Source organism: Panthera onca, chromosome B3 (genome assembly GCF_046562875.1).
Source record: "Panthera onca isolate mPanOnc1 chromosome B3, mPanOnc1 haplotype 2, whole genome shotgun sequence".
Taxonomy (NCBI): domain Eukaryota; kingdom Metazoa; phylum Chordata; class Mammalia; order Carnivora; family Felidae; genus Panthera; species Panthera onca.
Genome location: NC_138344.1, coordinates 119,274,922 through 119,292,876, shown reverse-complemented (window position 1 = coordinate 119,292,876; position 17,955 = coordinate 119,274,922). Strand labels below are relative to the sequence as shown.

Below are 17,955 nucleotides of genomic sequence, written 5' to 3'. Positions count from 1 at the left end.
CCCTTTGGTCTCTAAAGAGCCCTGTGAAGTGAGCTGGTTCTGATCAAGCGATCAGTTATACCACAATCGATAGGTCTGTCATTAGTGAGAATAGTACCAAGCACATAGGTAGACAAAACAAATAGTCTGTGATTCCGGAAAAAAAATGTGGAGACTAATGCCCACTGGCTAGTTGTCCTTTCATGTTATGTTAAACCATTTAGAAGCTTGGGCTTGGGGACGCCTGGTGGCTCAGTTGGTTGAGCATCCAACTCTTGATTTTGGCTCAGGTCATGATCTCACAGTCATGAGATCGAACTCCAAGTTGGGCTCTGTGCTGGGTGTGGAATTTGCTTAAGATTCTCTCTCTCTCCCTCTCTCAGCTCTTCCCCCACCCTCCCTGAATGAATGAATGAATGAATGCATGCACATTTGGGCTTGGAAGTCATATGAATCTCAGTTCAGATCACAGGTCCGCCCCTCCCAAGCTGGGTTATCGTGTCTGTCAGTGGAGATGATAAGAACAATGACATCTGATGAATGGTAGTGATCCTAAAGATTTAGAGACACTTTGCTACTACTGATCTTTAAAGTAGTAGGTCTGAATTATCATTACCTAAAAATTTTGAGAGAATTTTTTAAAATCTCCCTAAAAGGTGATTCTAATGTACTTAATACAGATCTGGTTGTATTTTAAAGGCCAGATAATCCAAATAAAAATAACACCAGCTTTTATTTCTTTTAAAAAAAAATTTTTTTTAATGTTTATTTATTTTTGAGACAGAGAGAGACAGAGCATGAACAGGGAAAGGGCAGAGAGAGAGGGAGACACAGAATCGGAAGCAGGCTCCAGGCTCTGAGCCATCAGGCCAGAGCCCGACGCGGGGCTCGAACTCACGGACCGTGAGATCGTGACCTGAGCTCAAGTCTGACACTTAACCGACTGAGCCACCCAGGCGCCCCGAACCAGCTTTTATTTCTATAACTCCTCTCTTTCAAGAGTAAATGAGTTATTGTAACTACCTGAGAGCATTTCAGAACAGCAACAGACCTTATATGAGGCTACATCCCAGTCAGGAAGCCTGGACCCTCAATCTGACAGCTTCCTGCCGCTTCTTGGTGCATAAGTGACACTCAGTGACTAACCTACAGACAGAGGATGCTGGTGGCTTTGAGAAGCCAGAGGCTCACCCTCTTCCATCTGGATCCTCTCCTTGCCTGAAATAGTTTCTATCCCTGGTTTGATGCCTGTGGCCCACAACATCCTTAACAACAGACAGTCATTGTCTAACTTCAGAGGGTAGTTTGCTTAACTGGTTCCTAACCAGAGTGGAAAAAGAAAAGGGGACTTCTCAAGTGTGCCGTCTACGTTGGGCAGAGTGCCATGGGTCAGAAGAACTAAGTCGACCATTGAGATCAGAAAGTTCTTTCCAGTCTCAGCTAATTTCATTTTTGGGGGCTTGTGTATAGAGCATTACAGTGTCTTCCCCTTAATGAGCATTTACATTGTGCCAGAAACTATATATGTTGCATCTAAACCTTCCACCACTACAGTGGAGGAAGCCAAGGCTTGGAGAGGTTAAGGAACATGTCCAGTCATACAGCTAGTGGGACAGAGCTGAGGTTCTAGCCTGGGTTTATCTGTCTCTGGAGACCTCCCAGTGCCTCCTAATGCCACACCGTCCACACCCCTCATATTAGAGTGGCAGGAGTGGCCTTTAGGGGTCAAAAAGGCGCTGGGCTTCCGACAGCCTCTGAGGCCCCTTAGGTTCTTAGGGATATGAGCCCTGTGTCATTGCTCTGTCACGTGAGTAAGGAGCCAATGGATGAGGCTGGAGTGGGTGCTGAGAAAGCTGAGTAGCAGGCCCCTGAGAGCTGTACCCCAGCCTTGCTGGGGTGCCCAGCCCATACCTGGAAGAGCCCTGATAAGTTCCAGATATGCCCACCAGTCCCTCTGCCCTGAAGGGAAGACTGCATGGAAAACTCCCAGGGCTCCCAGTCCCTAGCCTGGGTGGATGGCTCCGTAGAGCCCAGTGGCCAGTTGCACCCCGTGGGAAAGCCTTGGCCCTGGCCTGCCTGGGAGCCACGGTGGTGCCGCCTCCTGCCCACGGCTTGGCTCGGCTTGGTTCAGCGGGTTCCCAAGTGGCTTGACTTCCTCCCCCCTACCTCTCCCCACCCCGCAGTCCCCAAGGAGCCAGGGAGGCCACTGGCAGAGTTGGCTCTCAGGCCCCCAGGCCCTCAGGCCTCCCCAAGCCCCTTCTCCTCACACCTGGGAGTCAGGTTTCCCCAGGGATCAGGAGGGGACCCTCCAACCTCCCGAGAGCACCCCTGCCCCAAGGTCTCTTTGGGACTGGCAGGCCCCATCCCCACTCCTTCCGCTGCACACTGAGGCTCCACTCTGGGCTGCAATAACAGGGCTTGGGGTATGGGCTGTTGTTTTTGCAGCTGGGCTGGGGCGGAGCGGCAGCGGGAAGGCGGCAAGGGTACTGACCGTCTGAGAAAGCCCCGAGCCCGAATTCCCACTAGAGCTGGGACGGCCCCTTCAGGCTAGTCAGTGCGCCATGCCTGAGGAGAGGCCCCGAGGCAAGGCTGGAGGGGTGGGGGTTGGAGGGGGGGGCCGGGAGGCAGAGAATTAGGCCAGCCAGCAGGGGAGCGAGAACTTGGGCGGACCCCAAGCCTTCTCTGAGCCAGCCCTCCCCCCAGCACGCTGTGCTTCTCCCCTGTGTCCAGCTGCAGCTGGACCGAACCTCTCCCCCTCCCCACCCCCGCACATCTGGGAGATGCTGAAGCAAGCTTCCTTAAAACAAACAACAAACAAAACAAAATATCTCATTTACTAGGGGCAAATGTTGGAAACTAAAAAGAACAAAGGTCACCCATAATCCCTTCACTCAAAAATACTCATTAAGAACATTTGATGTATTTCTCTATGACCTCTTTTTTTTATTGTGATAAAATGTACATAACATAACATTTATCATTTTTATCATTTTTAAGTGTACAGTTCAGTAGTGTTAAGTACATTCTCATTCTTGCACAACCATCACCATCTCCAGAACTTTTTATCTTCCCAAACTGAAACTTTGTGCCCATTAAAAAATCACTGTCCGTCCTCCCCAGGCCCTGGCAAGCACCCTTCTACTTTCTGTCTCTAGGTGTTTGACTCTTTTCTAGGGGCCTCATGTAAGGTGGAACCATACAATCTTTGTACATTTCTGTCTGGCATATTTCACTTAACATAATGTCTTCAGGGCTTGTCCATGTTGTAGCAGGTGCCAGAATTCATCCCTTTTTAAGGCAGCATAATATGCCCTTTTATATTATATATATATAATTTATATATATGTATAAGTAATTATTATATATTATACATATATAATTATATGTTATATATGTATATATATATATCAAATTTTGTGTATGTACTCAGAACATATTTTTTCACATAATTAAGATTATACTTTGTCAGCAGTTAGATATCCTGATTTTTTTTTACATAATTAAGATTATACTTTGTCAGCAGTTAGATATCCTGATTTTTTTTACTCAGATGTTGCCACGTCATTAAAAATTTTCCCTAAACCTAATCTTTAGTGCTTACTCTTTAATTCCCTGTGTGCACAGGTATAGCATAATAGATTTATCCAGTCTCCAACCATTGGCTACTGAAGTATCTTCTTTGTTTGTTTGCTATTATAAGTGACCCTGAGAGGGGTTCCTGGGTGTCTCAGTCGGTTGTAGGCGTCCAACTTCGGCTCAGGTCATGATCTCATGGTTCATGAGTTCGAGCCCCCTGTCAGTGTCTGTGCTGACAGCTGGGAGCATGGAGCCTGCTTTGGATTGTGTGTCTGTCTCTCTCTCTGCCGCTCACGCTGTCTCTGTCTCTGTCTCTCTCTCAAAAATAAGTGAACATTAAAAAAAAATCTAAAAGAATAAAAAATAAAAATAAATGACGCTGAGAAAAACCACCTCTGTAGAGATTTTTATAGACCCTCCTGCAGCTCTGAGTTCTGGCATTTCAGATTAGTTCCCAAGGGAGAGTCCCAGACATGGAATTGCTCATCAAGGTGATCAACACTCCCCTGTCTTCTTGACAACTCTCACCCCAGACTTGTCAGAAAAACGCCTGTCGCTACTCCCACAAACAATGTAGGAAATCCAGAGCCTTTTCCTTCGTTCACCACACGTTCAGATTTCTGAGCGTTCTGGTACCTGGCACTGAGCAACCAAGATGCGTGTGCTATGCCTCCGTGTTCCCTGGGGAAAGGTGAGGACCTCCAAACAGGGGTTCTAGGTACCCAACCACCTTCAGATGCCTTCTGAGACTGCTCTGCCCTGGCAGGCTGGCCCGTGCCGTCGAGGCGGCAAGTTCTTGATGGCCACGGGCAGAGTGGCTCAGGAGAGAGCCAGCCTGGGCTTCAGTCTCCTCAGGGAGATGGTAGCACAGAACCAGCCTGGGAGCAAAGAAGTGACTAGTGGGGTAGGGGGGCAGAGTCTCTATCCTAGGTGTGGTCTAGGCTGGGCCTGGACAACTCTGCAGACTCCTGAGTGACTGCTCAGCCGACCCCATGTGGACAGATAGCTGCATTTATGGTCGCTTTACCGGGGCTTACTGCAGGCTAGCCCCAAAGGCCCTAGTAAGGTTCCAGTAAAGCTAGGTTCCTCTATTGTCGCCACTTTACTGGCAAGGCAACTGAGTTCCACAGCCATTTGGTACCTTGCTCGAGGCATACAGCTGTGTGTAGTAGAGCTGGGATTTGTAGTCGGGCATCTCGAACCCTAGGCTATTCCTATTTCTTGCTTCTCCTTCCTCACAGGGGCTATGCTGGCATCCCAGGGCTGGGGAGGAGAAAGGAAAGAGCTGTAGACCAGTGATGGATGGTCTGTGGGGAGGGGTTTGGCTCCCCTCTCTGCTCAGCCTCGCTAAATCCTAAGCCAGAGACCCCTGGCCACTGGGATTGAGGAGTGCTTCATGCCCCCAAGGGGACCTGGCTGGGGCAGAGACGGGGGCAACCAGAGAGTGGGTGGCTGGAGACTGCACTGCACACAAAGAGCCTGATTGTGTTACAGACTCTGCTCTTTGGGAAAGTAAGTATCACGAAGTCGTCTTGTTTTGGACAATCTGGTGTCCCAGAAATCCGAGCCAAAGAAAACATGGACAGAGGAACAGGAGCCAGCAATGCCGAAGCCCACAGGTGAAGCCGGCCCTTCCGGGGTCGAGGACGGGAGCTCCCATGGGTTCCCAAGCTGGTGCCAATGTCTGGAGCAACCTCCTTGCTCATGGCTCCCTGGGGGCCAGGCCCTGGACTGGGGAAATTCTTCCACAGACAGATGGGAAGAAGAGATCAGGGGAGATCAGAGCCCCCTGCGGACCGTCAGGCTTGGGAGCCTGGATGCAGAGGCGCCTCACCACATCCAGGAAGCCCTGGGAGCCTCGGAGATCCACAAATTCTGTGGGCTCTGTGCCCGAGCCTGAGGAACATGCATTGAGATGAGCCAGGTTGGGGGCTGGCCAGGCCTCTGGTGTCAGAGCACCCTACAAGGCAAGGGAAGGCAGCTCAGTGGGAACCCAGGCAGGGAGGGGTGATCTTTTTTTTCCGGAACAGGATTCCCTGTGGGGCACAGAGCAGAAGTCTGTGGGCTGCAGAGTCTGGGACGTGCCTGTTGGACTGGGCTGGGGTCAAGAGGGCTGCCCACTGGCCTGGCCTCGTCAGCCAAAGCCAACACAGGAAATGCCAAGCAGACCTCAACGTCCGGGCACCTAATTTGCTCTGGCTGGCAGGGAGCGCCGCCTCCCCAGCTCGGGCCGCGCGGGCAGCATCGGCGGCGGGGAGGGAGCGGTGGCCTCGGGTGCTCAGGGGATGCGCTGTCCCCGCGCCGTCCTCGCCGGCCCTCGGCGGCGGCCGCGGGGCAAGAGGAGCCGGGCAAACACTCAGGAGGCCAGCCAGCAGCGCGAGGAGCCAGGCGTTACCCTGGACGGCGGCCACCGGCTTGTTGCTGGGATCCAGTTTCCCGCTCCTGCTCCTCCGAGAGGAGAGCTGCAAGGGGTCAGCCCCTCCGCCAAGCCCCAGGAAGGAGCCTGGTGGGCAGACGGTTGTTAACGCCGCCGCCGCCGCCCGGGTGATTAGCTGCTGTAATGGGCCCGCGGAGGAGCCGGGGAGGGAACAGCGTGTGCGGCAGCCGCTCGCCCTGATCCGATTAGTTGGTGAATTGACACTCAATCCTCCTTAGTGATTTCCTTTCTGCGCCCCCGCCGGCCAGGGCCAGAACCGTGGGGGTGGCGTGGGTGGTGGGCAGAGAGGAGACTCCGGCCTTCTCCAGACACCAGCTGGGGGTGGGGGTTGGGGGGGGCGGAGGGTCTGCACTCCGGATGGATGCCGCCTGCGCGCCGCTAAGAACCACTCATCAGCCTCTCAGTGACTGATGGGCCAGCCTTGGGTGAAGGGATGGGCTCTGCTCTTGCCAGTAGGGACCCTCTCTCCCATATGCCCAGTGGCTCTGGTGCAGTGGAGCCTGGGAGGTGCAGTCTGTTCTCTGGGGCCCAGCATGGGGCCTGGCACAGAGCAGGTTCGCCAAGGAGATTGGCAGCGTGAGTGGATCAGTCTTCCCCAGTTGGCCTGACTGCCTTGTGGGAGAATCTCTGTGATTCCTTCCAAGGCCTGGGTGGCCCTTGTGGGAGCATTTTTCCAGACAGTCTCGGGAATGGCGAGCTCTCCAAAGGCCATCCGGTCCATTCCCCTGCCTCTAAGCCTTCTCCGAGGGGCAGCTGTGCTACACTTCGGCCAAGTTCCCCTTTTCGGCATTAGTGTGTGTGCATGCACGTGGGTGTGCACATGCATGCGTGTGCCCGGGTGTAAAGAACCCATGTCTGCCCAGAAGGAACACTAGATGTTTTCTTCCTTTGCCCATCCTCTGTGTTCTCTCAGCTTCCAGTGTTCCCTCCCTTGGAGGTCCCAGGCAGGGGGGAGGAAGGCTAGGTGTCTGGTGTGGAGGCTTCTGGGTCACAACATTTTCAGAGCTGGTCTTATTTATACTTCAGGCTGAGCCACAGGCTGGACTGGCCTCCCACCTGCCTATCCCCTCAGCTGTCTTCCTAGAGGGTCCCTAAGCCCTGTGACTATGAGCCGGTTCTGGTTGCTCAGGGTCTGGGCTGCGGAAAGGGGTGCCTCCCTCCCTGCACTGGTGAACATGCTGGAATGGTAGCCGGTGGCAGCAGGGGAATATAGGATGGTAGTCCTGGAGGGAGAACACAGGCCTGTCTGGTCAGCATCAGCAGGCAGGGGCAGTGGCCAGCACCCACCAGTGGTGTTAGGCAAGAAATGCCCCTTGAGGCCAGGGGAGGAATGTGTCGCAGGCACTTTAGGGGCTGAAATGCCATCTTTCCTTCCCTCTTGATAGGTTTGGTTTGAAAACTCCTCCACTACCTGCTAACCAGCCCTGTCCAGCCCAGGCCTCTAGGGCCCCAGAGCCACAGAAGACCCCGAGGGATCCTGGGAGACACTGGAGGAGGGGTGCCACTGCATCCAAGCAGAGCCTGTGCCCACTCCTAGCCCACTGCTTCCTTCTCATTCCCAGGCTCTCTCTCCCACCCCAACCCTCACTTAGGGGTTTTCCAGCCTCTCTGCTCCATCATATCCACCCGCTGCAGGGAAGAGGCTGGAAGCTATGACAGAATGAGAACAAGGCCTGGCTCTGCAGTCTGGGACAGCCATTAAACCTTTCTGAACCTCAGTGTTCTCATCTTTAAAATGGGAGTGAGGAATACCCACATTCTACTTACTGCCTTGGAAGGATATCAATGATGCATTGTTGAGTGAAAACAGCAGGATGTGGTGCAGAATGCCGTGAAGATGGTCTGGAAGGAGATCCAATAAATTGTTGACAGAAGGTACCCCTGGAGTATGAGAGTAGCCAGGGAGAGGGCAGATAATGGGTGGGGGGGGGGGGAGAATTTTCACTTTTACTTAATATACTGTGATACCGCTTGAATCTTATTTCAGCAAGTGTGGGCCTCTTTTGTAATTAAAAAAAAAAAAAAAACAAAGTAAGGGTTCTGTCTTAAAGGGCTATTGCCAGTTTTCAATGTGAATTTGTTGAGTGAGTGAATGAATGAATGAATGAATGAGTGTACATCTAGCTCAGGACATGCTTCTCTTTTCCCCTCTGAGCCGAGACTCAGGCTCTCCCTCCCCGCTTAGCCACGTTCTTACCCTGAAGGAGTTAAAACAGCAGCACTTCCAAAGCAGTGTAGAGGGGATCCAGAAGCCCCATGAGGCCTGGGTGGGATGTGCGGAGGGGAGGGAGGCAGCAACCCTTGCTCCTCCTCAGTCCCCAGCCCCCACAGGCCACTAGGGCCAGCCCACTCTGCTCGGCTCAGGACCTGCTTCCAATTACCCATGAAATCTGAGCTGGAAGAGACCTATTAAAGTCCCATTTAGTTTGATCCCTCTAGGGGCCAGGGATCTTTTCCGGCGACATTCCCCTCCTTGTCCGACTGGGACTCCAAGCCCTTTGGATGTTATCTCCTCCTGGGTCAGTATGTTGACAACTCCAGCTGTGACCCAGGCCACCCTGGAGCCTGAGCTGATCTAGGCCTGTTGTGGTTGAGGGGCCCCCAAACCCAGCTCTCTTCCTACCTTAGGGCCCTGTGAGATAGCAGGGCAGCACAGCAGGACCGGCCTACCTGCAGCCAGAGCCTGGGCCAGCCTGCACCCCTCTTTCCAGGCCGTTCTGCAGGTGGCCCTATGGCTCCTGGGCCTACCTGTTCAGCCCACAGGAAGCCCTTACTAGTAGGGCCATCTTTCACATGTTCCCAGTTGTGCCTGGTACAAGGTCCCATGTTTCATAACACGGGTTACATAAGAAACAATAAATAACGGTGATTAATGATCTCCTCCCCTCATCCCTGGGCTCGCCTTGGCCAGACCTCCCAGGGAAGGCACAGGAGCTCCAGGAGGAGGAGGAGGAGGGGAGCCCAGGGTGTGTCGGGGGGAGTCATTCACCCTCCCCGCCCCATTCTCCCTAAGCACCTCTACATGTCCTCTTCCATGACCACTCCCTGGGAGCCAGAGGAGGCCACCAGGAAAAGCAAGGCTGGGACCCCAAAGCCCCTGAAGAAGGGGGGCCTCCAGCCCTGAGGCAGCGGCCCCAGAGCTCCTCTGACCTCAGCCAGGGAACACTGTCACATCCAGTTGGCCTTGGCTCCCTGAGGACCACCCGGTGAGGGATCGTGCCCACCGAGGCCTGCTGTCTCCCTGCACCCACCTCAGCACCCCTCCCAGTTTGAGCCTCTAATTGCCTTTCCACTGGGTGGGAGGCCCAGGGCTGCACTCCAAAGACTGGGAGGGACCGGGCTGGGCCTTTGGGGGTGGTCTGCTGGGAGAATTCTGGAGCAGCAGGGAGGGAGTGAGGAAGCCACTTTGGGGCCAGGGCTGGGGCAGCCACTTGGAGGTGAGAGGAGAGCAGCAGGAAATGAGGGATAAGAAGGTTCCGGAGGAGGGAAGGATCTTGGGAGCAGTGCACGGAAGTACGCCTGACTAATTTCTCTCCCCAGATGCCCCTCTGGGCCCCCTCAGAGCTACAGAGGACAGAGCCACGACAGTGGGGAGGGGCACTTCTAAAGGTCATCCAGGCCAGTCTCTCACCTCTGACCCCCTCCACCAGCCCTGTGGGTGGATGTGGATCCTGTTGTGGGATCCATCTGTTTGAGGACACAGATTTTGTGGTCTTTGTCAGTGAAGGACACTCCTTCCTTGGGTCTAGCCTAAGCTTCCTCGCTGCACTTTAAGCCTTTATATCCTTGTTCGGTCTAAAGTGAGTTCACATTAACCTGTTGCTTTGTTTTTTCAAAGTTTAGTCCCCTGAGGAAGGAGGACCATAGACCTGGCATTCTGTGGGTACTCTGGCCTTGTCACCATCCCCTCTGCCAGGGCCCAGCGTAGGCAGCCCCTCACAGGCCTAGGGTGTAGGGTCTTGTTGCCTGGGGACCAGAACAGAACGATTATCTCTTGCTGGACACCTCCTGAGCCCTCCTAGTTCCGGTTACCAGCTCAGTGGGGGACAGGGGATACTGAGGCCTGGGGGCCAGGGGCCAGGTCACCACGGAGCCAGACCCCCGACACTCACAGCTGCTCACTGCCACAGCCTAGTGACCTTACAGGAATTCTGCATTTATCTCCGTCAAAAGTTAGGATGTCACATACAGCCCCTCCTCATGCCCCTGGAGGTTGGGAGGTGCATGGAAGGGAGACTGACCGGCCTTGGCCTTCCCCAGTAACCTGGGCTGGGCAGAAGAAAGTGTAGCAGGACACGTACACCCAGTGCACAGACAGATTTGCCTGCATGTGCAAGCACACACCTTCAACGTACACAACCCCCCCGTATAGGTTCACGTGTGCTCACGTGCTTTGGCACACGGGGCCCATGTGCATTCACAAGTTCACTCAGACATGACGCACCTGCTCCCACACATGGAGAGGCACATTCGTTCCCACACATTTCTTAGCACACACACAGCTCCCTGTGCATATGCTTGCTGATATCTTCCCATGAACATACATGTATTCATCCACACACAATGACGTACTCATTTGCACTAACACAGACATTAATAGGAGGTTGTCAGCCGCTGCTTGGTTCAAATTATAGAACATATGATGCAGGTTGTTCAAAAGCCATTGGCTCTGGAGATCGGGGAGGGGCGGAAGACGAACCCTGGGCCCCCCTTATGCCCTTTCAAGAGCCACCAGCCTCCCAGGGCCATGAGACGCAAGGGTGGGTAGAATTTCAGTATGTGAGTGGTGGTGTGTGTTCTAAAGAAAGGAGATGGCCTGAGCAGGGGGAGTGGAGAGGGGGGGGTTCAGACCAAGTTTGGGGAAGGCTAGGGAACCACTTGACTAGAGTAGAGGGTTCTCTGGCACAGGCTAGGGGATTGATGAAGCCCAAAAGGGCAAAAGGCCTTTTCACAGTGGGGAGCCATGGAAAATGTTTGAGCAGGACACCATCAAGACCAGAAGCTTTTTTTTTTTTTTTTTTTTTTCTTTCCTTTGGGAAGTGTCATTCACTCAGTGCTCTGTGCCTCATTAGCAGGAGACACAGGAAACAGTGATTCTGCCTGGAACAGATGGGGAGGAGCATGAGCTTCACATCTGACATGGGCCTCAAAGGATGGATAGGAATTGTTTAGACAAGGAGGGACAGAAAGAAGGACCAAAGCTGAACCTGGCAGCTAGGGGAAGGAGGACTGAGTTACTACTCACGTGTGCCCTGTCGAGCCGAACAAAGGTTGTCTCAAGGAGCTGAACACAATGTCTATGCCAGAATCAGGAGCACAGGCAGCTATGACCAGGTCCACCAGGACGATCAAAAAGAGGCGAGCAAACAGTGCCAGATGCTTCCTGGGACGGGCTGACCTGACCCTGGCAAGCAGGGGACCTGGTCTGAAGAAGTGAGGGCCGTTAGGGTGAGGAGAAAGAAGGAAGTTTCAGAGTCAGCTGGCTGGCCTTCCAGAGGGACCCATGCAGGGCTCAGAGGCACCCAGATAAAGAAGGGGTGGAGGTATGGAGACCACCTGGCTCTAATCCCTGTCACATCCCCTTACTGGGAAACCTAACTAAAGACTGCCTGTCCAGCCTCCACCCACCCACGACCCCACCATCCTGCTGAGATTTGTCACTGAAGGACCCAGCATTCCAGATTCCAGCCCCGCCACGGTCCCATTGCCAACCTCCATCTCTTCGGAGCGGGAAACACCACATCCCAGCTGTCTGTCCCAAATCCACCTGGAGGCCAGCCAGCTTGGCTGAAGCCCAACTTAGGCCAGACCCTGGAGACGCTGCCGGGAAGAGGCCAGGACTAGAAGGAAGCGGCTGAGCCAAAGTCGGACCCCTTTCTGGGCCCTACCCTGTAGGATTCCCCCCGGCACACCCATGGGCTTGCCTATTGCCACATACTGAGTGACTGGTCGCCTGGACTGCAGACTCTAGGCCTTTCGGTGCAGTTCCGAAGAGGTACAGGTTGCCATGACAGCCAGTGGTTGGATTCCACCCTGATTGCCAAAGGCCTGGAGCCCTGGCTTTGGGCCCCACTCGGGATAGAAGTGAATCTGTTAAGAACCCAGAATCCTATCATGCAGACTTGAAAGCTTGTCAACAGGCTTGCGCAGAGACCCTCACTCTGAAAACAACTTCCTCCTTCTTCCCCCACCCTCCCATCCTCAGCAGCCCAAGGCTACCAACAGCAGCAGCGGCTCTCAGTGCGGGGTTGGGGGAGGGGGGGCACCATCACCACTGCAGAAGAAGAAAGGTGTGGGGGGGTCCCACGGCTGCTGCCCCCTCCCTGGTTCGCCCTCTCATCCTCCAGACACCAGCCCCACTGGCCCCCCAGCCTCCCAGACTGGCTCCTTTCTCCCTTCCCTTCTGCTTTATTCTCTACTCACTCAGCTCCCACCCAGGAGACACTTTTCTGCTGCCCATGGCAACTGGGTGCCACGATTTGTTTGCCACGTTCCATGCAAATTCCCTCTTTGTCCCTTTTGCAGACCAGAGAGAGGAGACAGAGAAACCCAGAGTCAGGGCAGGATAGAGAGAGTCAGAGGACACAGCATCTGAGAAACAGTCCCCAAGGACACCTGGGGGCTGGGGGCGGGATGGAGACACAGAAGAGGATGATGAGACAGAGGCCCAGGGGACTCTGAGCAGTGCCACACGAGGAACAGCTCAGGTGCTCCTGCAGGGACCGAGATCCTGGAAGGGTCACCTGGTAGGCCCTGTCAGGGGCGAGTTAAGGGTGTGATTTTGCAGTCAGAGACGTGGGGGTGCCTCTTACATGCTGTGTGACCTAAAGCAAGTGCCTTCACGTCTCTGTGTTTGGGTTTCCTCAGGGAAAATGGGCCTACGGCTGTACCTGCTATTCTTGTGAGACACAAATAAGAGCTCCTGGCACCTAATAAGCAAACTCTAGGTTAGGCTATTATTACTCTTATTTTCAGAGCTTTGGTTTCCCTTTTTGTCGGAGGGAGATAATAATACAGATACACCCCAGCGGCGGTGGGGAGTGAGTGGTGCATTCGGTAGATATCGTCGACGAGGGGGTTCCACTCCTGGCTCGCCTGCCCCAGGCCGGGGCCCACCCCAGATCCCAGCCCTGCACCTCGCTGTGCCGCCGAGGCCCCTGGGGCAGGCCCCGTGCCCAATCAGGCAACAGGTGGCAGGGCCGGCAGAGCACAGGTGCAGCCTTGCAGGGGATGTGGGGGGGTGGTCCCGCCTGTTTCCTCCCCACGGCACCGCTTCCCCCAGCTGCTGGCTGGGCAGGCCGTGCCTGGGAGGAAAGCTGGGTGGAGGGAGGTAGCAAACACAGCCACGTGCAGCCCTGCAGCCGGGGCTGAGTAAGCCTAGCTTCCTGCAGCCACCGTCAGCAGCTTTAGCAACAGTGGCCAGTGGGCGGCTCACAATGCCTGCTGGGGCAGGAGCTCTGCTACCGGGCAGGGTCACTTCCCTGAATTGTCCTCACCACCGGCTCCCCCCACCCCCAGCACATCTGGCCAGCCTGCCCACTTGCCTGCTTGGGGAACCATGGAATGCCCAGCTGGAACCTGACTCCACCATCCTGGGTGGCAGCCAGCATCCAGGCCTCGCTAGGCCTGGGGGGGGGGGCTTGGCCGGGCACTTGCTCTGGGGCTCGGACACAGCATGAGGCTGGGGCCCGCAGAAGAGCCAGGCTGGGTCCGAATTGGGCCCATGCCCACTGTACCCTCCAACAGGCAGCAAACATGAGTGTCCACCCTGTGCAGGGCTCTGCACAAGGACCTGGCTCAGGCCACCCTCTCTGCAGCCCTCAGTGGCAATGTCTCTCCCTATCTTGGTGGGAGTAACCCGCTGTATGACCTTGCACAGGCCCTGCGACCTCTACCTGAGCTTTCTCAGCCAGCAGACGTCCAGCCGGCAGAAATGCAAATGGCCAGGACTCATGTGGAAAAATGTTCAAATTGACGGCCTAGTAACAAGGAAACATATCCGGAGCCAACCCTGAAATACTACTTTCACAGAACTGATGGCAGAGGTAAAAGACCGGTAATACGGAAGTTGCCAGGGGGTAGAGATCTCTTCACTCTTGGGCATTGCAGGGAACAGTGTGAGCTGGAACAGTCCTTCTGTAGGACAACTTGATGACAATTGGCATCAAAAGTCCCTAACCTAGAAATTCTACTCCTAGGAATTTAAAAGACCTGACCAACAGATATGTATAAAGATGCTCACTGTAGCATTGTTAATAACAGAGCAAACATTACATATAACCTAAATGCCCGATTCTAGGTAGATTTGAAAAGAAAATTTTAGCCACGTGGTTGCATGGGGATACGATCATTAAAAATGACACCAAGTAGCAGCACTCTCAAACTTGACACATTTTTTTTTTTTTTGACAGAGAGAGAGTGTGAGCACACATGGGGAAGGGGCAGAGGGGGAGAGAGAGAGAGGGAAAGACAGAGAGAGAGGGAGGGAGAAAGGGAATCCCAAGCAGGCTCCACGCTCAGTGCAGAGCCCCACAGGGGCCAGATCCCACAACCGTGAGATCATGACCTGAGCCAAAATCAAGAGTCAGACACTTAACTGACAGAGCCACCCAGGTGTCCCCGGCACTCTCAAACCTTAAGAGACATAAGAATTGCCTGGGGATCTTGTTAAAATGAAGATTCTGATTCAACAAGTCTAACATCAGATCTAAAACCCCCCATTTCTAGCAAGCTCCCAGGTGATGCTAATGCTGCTGGACCCATAGAATTTTCACTGCTGATAGGAAAAGCCATCACTAAAATATGATAGAATGGAGAAAAGCATGCTACCAAACAATAAGATGCCATTTTTATAAGAAAAAAAGATATATGAGGGGCACCTGAGTGGTTCTGTCAGTTAAGTGTCCGACTTCAGCTCAGGTCATGATCTCAGTTTATGAGTTCGAGTCCCACATCAGGCTCTGTGCTGACAAGCGCAGGGCCTACTTGGGATTCTGTCTCCCTCTCTCTCTGTCCTTCCCCCCACTTGTGCACACACATGCTCTCTCTCTCTCTCTCAAAATAAATAAACTTAAAATATGTGTGCCTTGAAAAAACCTAGAGGGATATACAACAAAATATTAATAGGGGTTTTTATGAATGATGAGGTTGGGTGATTTTTATTTTAATCTTTATGCTAATTCATACTTTCTACAATGAATTTATATTATTTAATGAAAACAAAGTGACTATGCAGCTTAGGCCACACCCCGAACCTGAGAGGTGAGTCTCGCGGGAAGGGGAAGCATTGCTGAGACCAGTTAGAAGTGTTTCCCTTGGTGCAAGAACCAGCCCTGAACCGGAAAGGCCTGGCCAGGCAGCCTGGGAGAGGGAGTTCTTTGGACTCGGCCAGGAAGAGGGGGCAAAGTTAGGGGGACCCCAGGTGGTAGGCTAGCAGATGAGCCCTACATGTGGAAGCAGGCACAGGCCTGGAACCGAGGCCACCAGGACCCTGACACTGGAACACAAATGTCTCAGGCTCTTGCACTGACCAATTCCTGTTCCCTCGGTGTTTGTGGCCCTTTTGTCCTCCCTTCCTCGGAGCACCCGCTGGAACCAACAGGGTGGGAGCAGTGGGAGTCAGGAAGTGAGACACCCCAAGGGAAGGCGAACCTCGTTTCGAGGGCCGAAATCAGAATCCCAAGATGGCTCCTCAGAAGCTCTTCTCCCAGGACCAACCTCCACGGAACTGGGTTTTCTTTGATGGGGAACAGGTTTTCTGCACAAAGGATGCTGCATTCACCTATCGAGGGACGGGGAATGCTCTAGAGAGGACTGTTACGGGTCTGCTCAGTATTTTGAGCACACATCCTGCTGGATGTGCTTAGGTAGGCCCTGCAACTTAGTCTACTGAGCTTTCTCAACCATAACAGAGAGGAAAGTTACCTGGGGTCTTGTGGGCCTCCCAAGACAGCAAGCTTCAAAGACTTAAAAAAAAAAAATTCTCTTTTCACGTTGTAAAAGGATATACCAAAGCTGAGAAGCCCACCTATCCTTTGTCCTCTTTTAGAGAGAAGATGACACAACCCTTCCGTATTGCCCCGTGGGGTCCACCCCCCCAGACATCATACCTGCCCCGACCACAGGCACTAGAAGTTTCATTTTTCTATGCCACTAGTTCTTAAAGTATGAACAGCATATGAGATGACTTGGGCATGTTTTTTGTTTTTTTTTTTTTAACTTTTCACGTATGTATTTATTTTGAGAGAGAGAGAGAGTGCGCGTGCAGGGGAGGGGCAGAGAGAGAAGGAGAGAGAGAATCCCAAGCAGGCTCCATGCTGCCAGCGCAGAGCCCGACACGGGGCTCGAACCCACGAACTGTGAGATCATGACCTGAGCCGACATCAAGAGTTGGACACCTAACCGACTGAGCCACCCAGGTGCCCCAATTTGGGGCATGTTTGTGATCATTTCGGCTAGTCTTTAATAACATTGAAATCATGGAGTGAGAAAACTATCTGCCTTCCAATCCTCTTTCCATCCTCCTGATGAGTCAAGGAGAAAGCCTCAGTTAGGGGCTAATGTGTCTCTCATACCTCATAAACCAAAAGAGAGCAGGCCCCAGGCTCAGAATCCTCACCGGCAACAACCACCTAGAGTTTAATTGATTTTTACAGTTACCTTCCTAAGGTAGGGCTATGACGTTTCCTTTAAAGTTAGTTCCTTTTTAAAATGAATCAGTATACACAAACAAATAAACAACAGTGTAGGTGATATTTGGATATGACGAGCATCAGGAATGTGCCATCTTCCCCCTGGAGAGAGGCGGGGAGGGGTCCCTTGGATGGACTCTTCTGAGGAACCCCCCAACCCCGACCCCCAGCTGCAACTTACATCAGCTCTGGGTCTTAGGGGCGACGCCTTAGCTTTTCTTCCTAATCTTGCTGGTTTTGAGTGTGTCAGGGGCCAAGGGTGTGCCTTAGGCCCCGGTACCCAGCAGGGGGCCTGGAACAGGGTAGGTGGCATTCAAAAAGTGCTGAAAGGCCTGAGGTCAGAGGTCAGGGCTGAGAAACCGAGTTTGGTCCAGGTCCCTTTCCAGCTGCGTGGCCCCGGACAGCTCAGTTCCATCTCCTCGCTGGATGCCTCACAGGGGTGTTTTCAGCCCACTAAGTATATGAAAGGGGGTTGGAATCACCAAATCTCTATAAGGGATCCTGAATTTTATTACTGGTCGAAGTACAAATCCAGTGTCCCTGAAAACTGAGTGCAGACACTGAGAAGTGAAGACAAGGTAGGACGAAAAGAAGGGGCGGTGAGACGGGGTGGGACGCAGGGGAGCTGGGAGGCGGGATGCCCAGGACCATGCTCCTCCTTCACAAACTGATCTAGGTTTGGGAGGACCTGGAAACCACCCCCTGTGACTTCAGGCATAGCACCACGCCCCCTAGCCTGCCCCCGAGACTCCCCAGCAACGTCTAGCACAGAAAGCCTGGTCTTTGGAGTCACGTAACTAGTGTTCAAGTTCCAGCCCAGCCACTCGCTAGCTGGGTAACCTGAGATAAGTTAATCTGTTTGTGGCTTATCATTCTCCTCCACTAAAAAGGGGCCGGTGCTAACTCAGGGCTGTTGTGAGGATGGAATGAGGACAGACGTGTGCATGTGAGATTGCCACATAGTAACTGCTCAGTAAGTGTAGGTTCTCAGGCGCTCCTGCAGGTTCCCGGCAGAGAGATAAGCAAGTGATTCAAGGTATGTGAGGTCATCTTGGAGCATTTGATTAGCACTTGAGGAGAAGTGGACTCCCTGAAGGTTTCCTGACCTAAAGCTAGAGCTGGCAAGGTGGAGAGTGCAGTTGTAGATGTCTGCCTCTAGCCCAACTGCCCCTCTGCTCCTGCCCCTTACATTTTACCCCAGGCAGGAGGCAGTGCTGGCCCTTAGGGCCTCCAGGGCTATAGACTCAAAGCCCCTGTTCTTCTCCAAGACGA

The 17,955-nt window shown here is 53.4% G+C and overlaps 1 long non-coding RNA gene across 1 annotated transcript in view; it reads left to right on the top strand.

The window, feature by feature from the left end:
- LOC144616631 (uncharacterized) overlaps positions 1 to 17,955 on the top strand; it is a 36,798-nt gene that overhangs the window by 12,071 nt on the left and 6,772 nt on the right. The window contains exons 3-4 of the long non-coding RNA XR_013556022.1: positions 13,872 to 14,037; positions 16,041 to 16,156. This is a non-coding gene — a long non-coding RNA (uncharacterized LOC144616631). The remainder of the gene's footprint in view (positions 1 to 13,871; positions 14,038 to 16,040; positions 16,157 to 17,955) is intronic.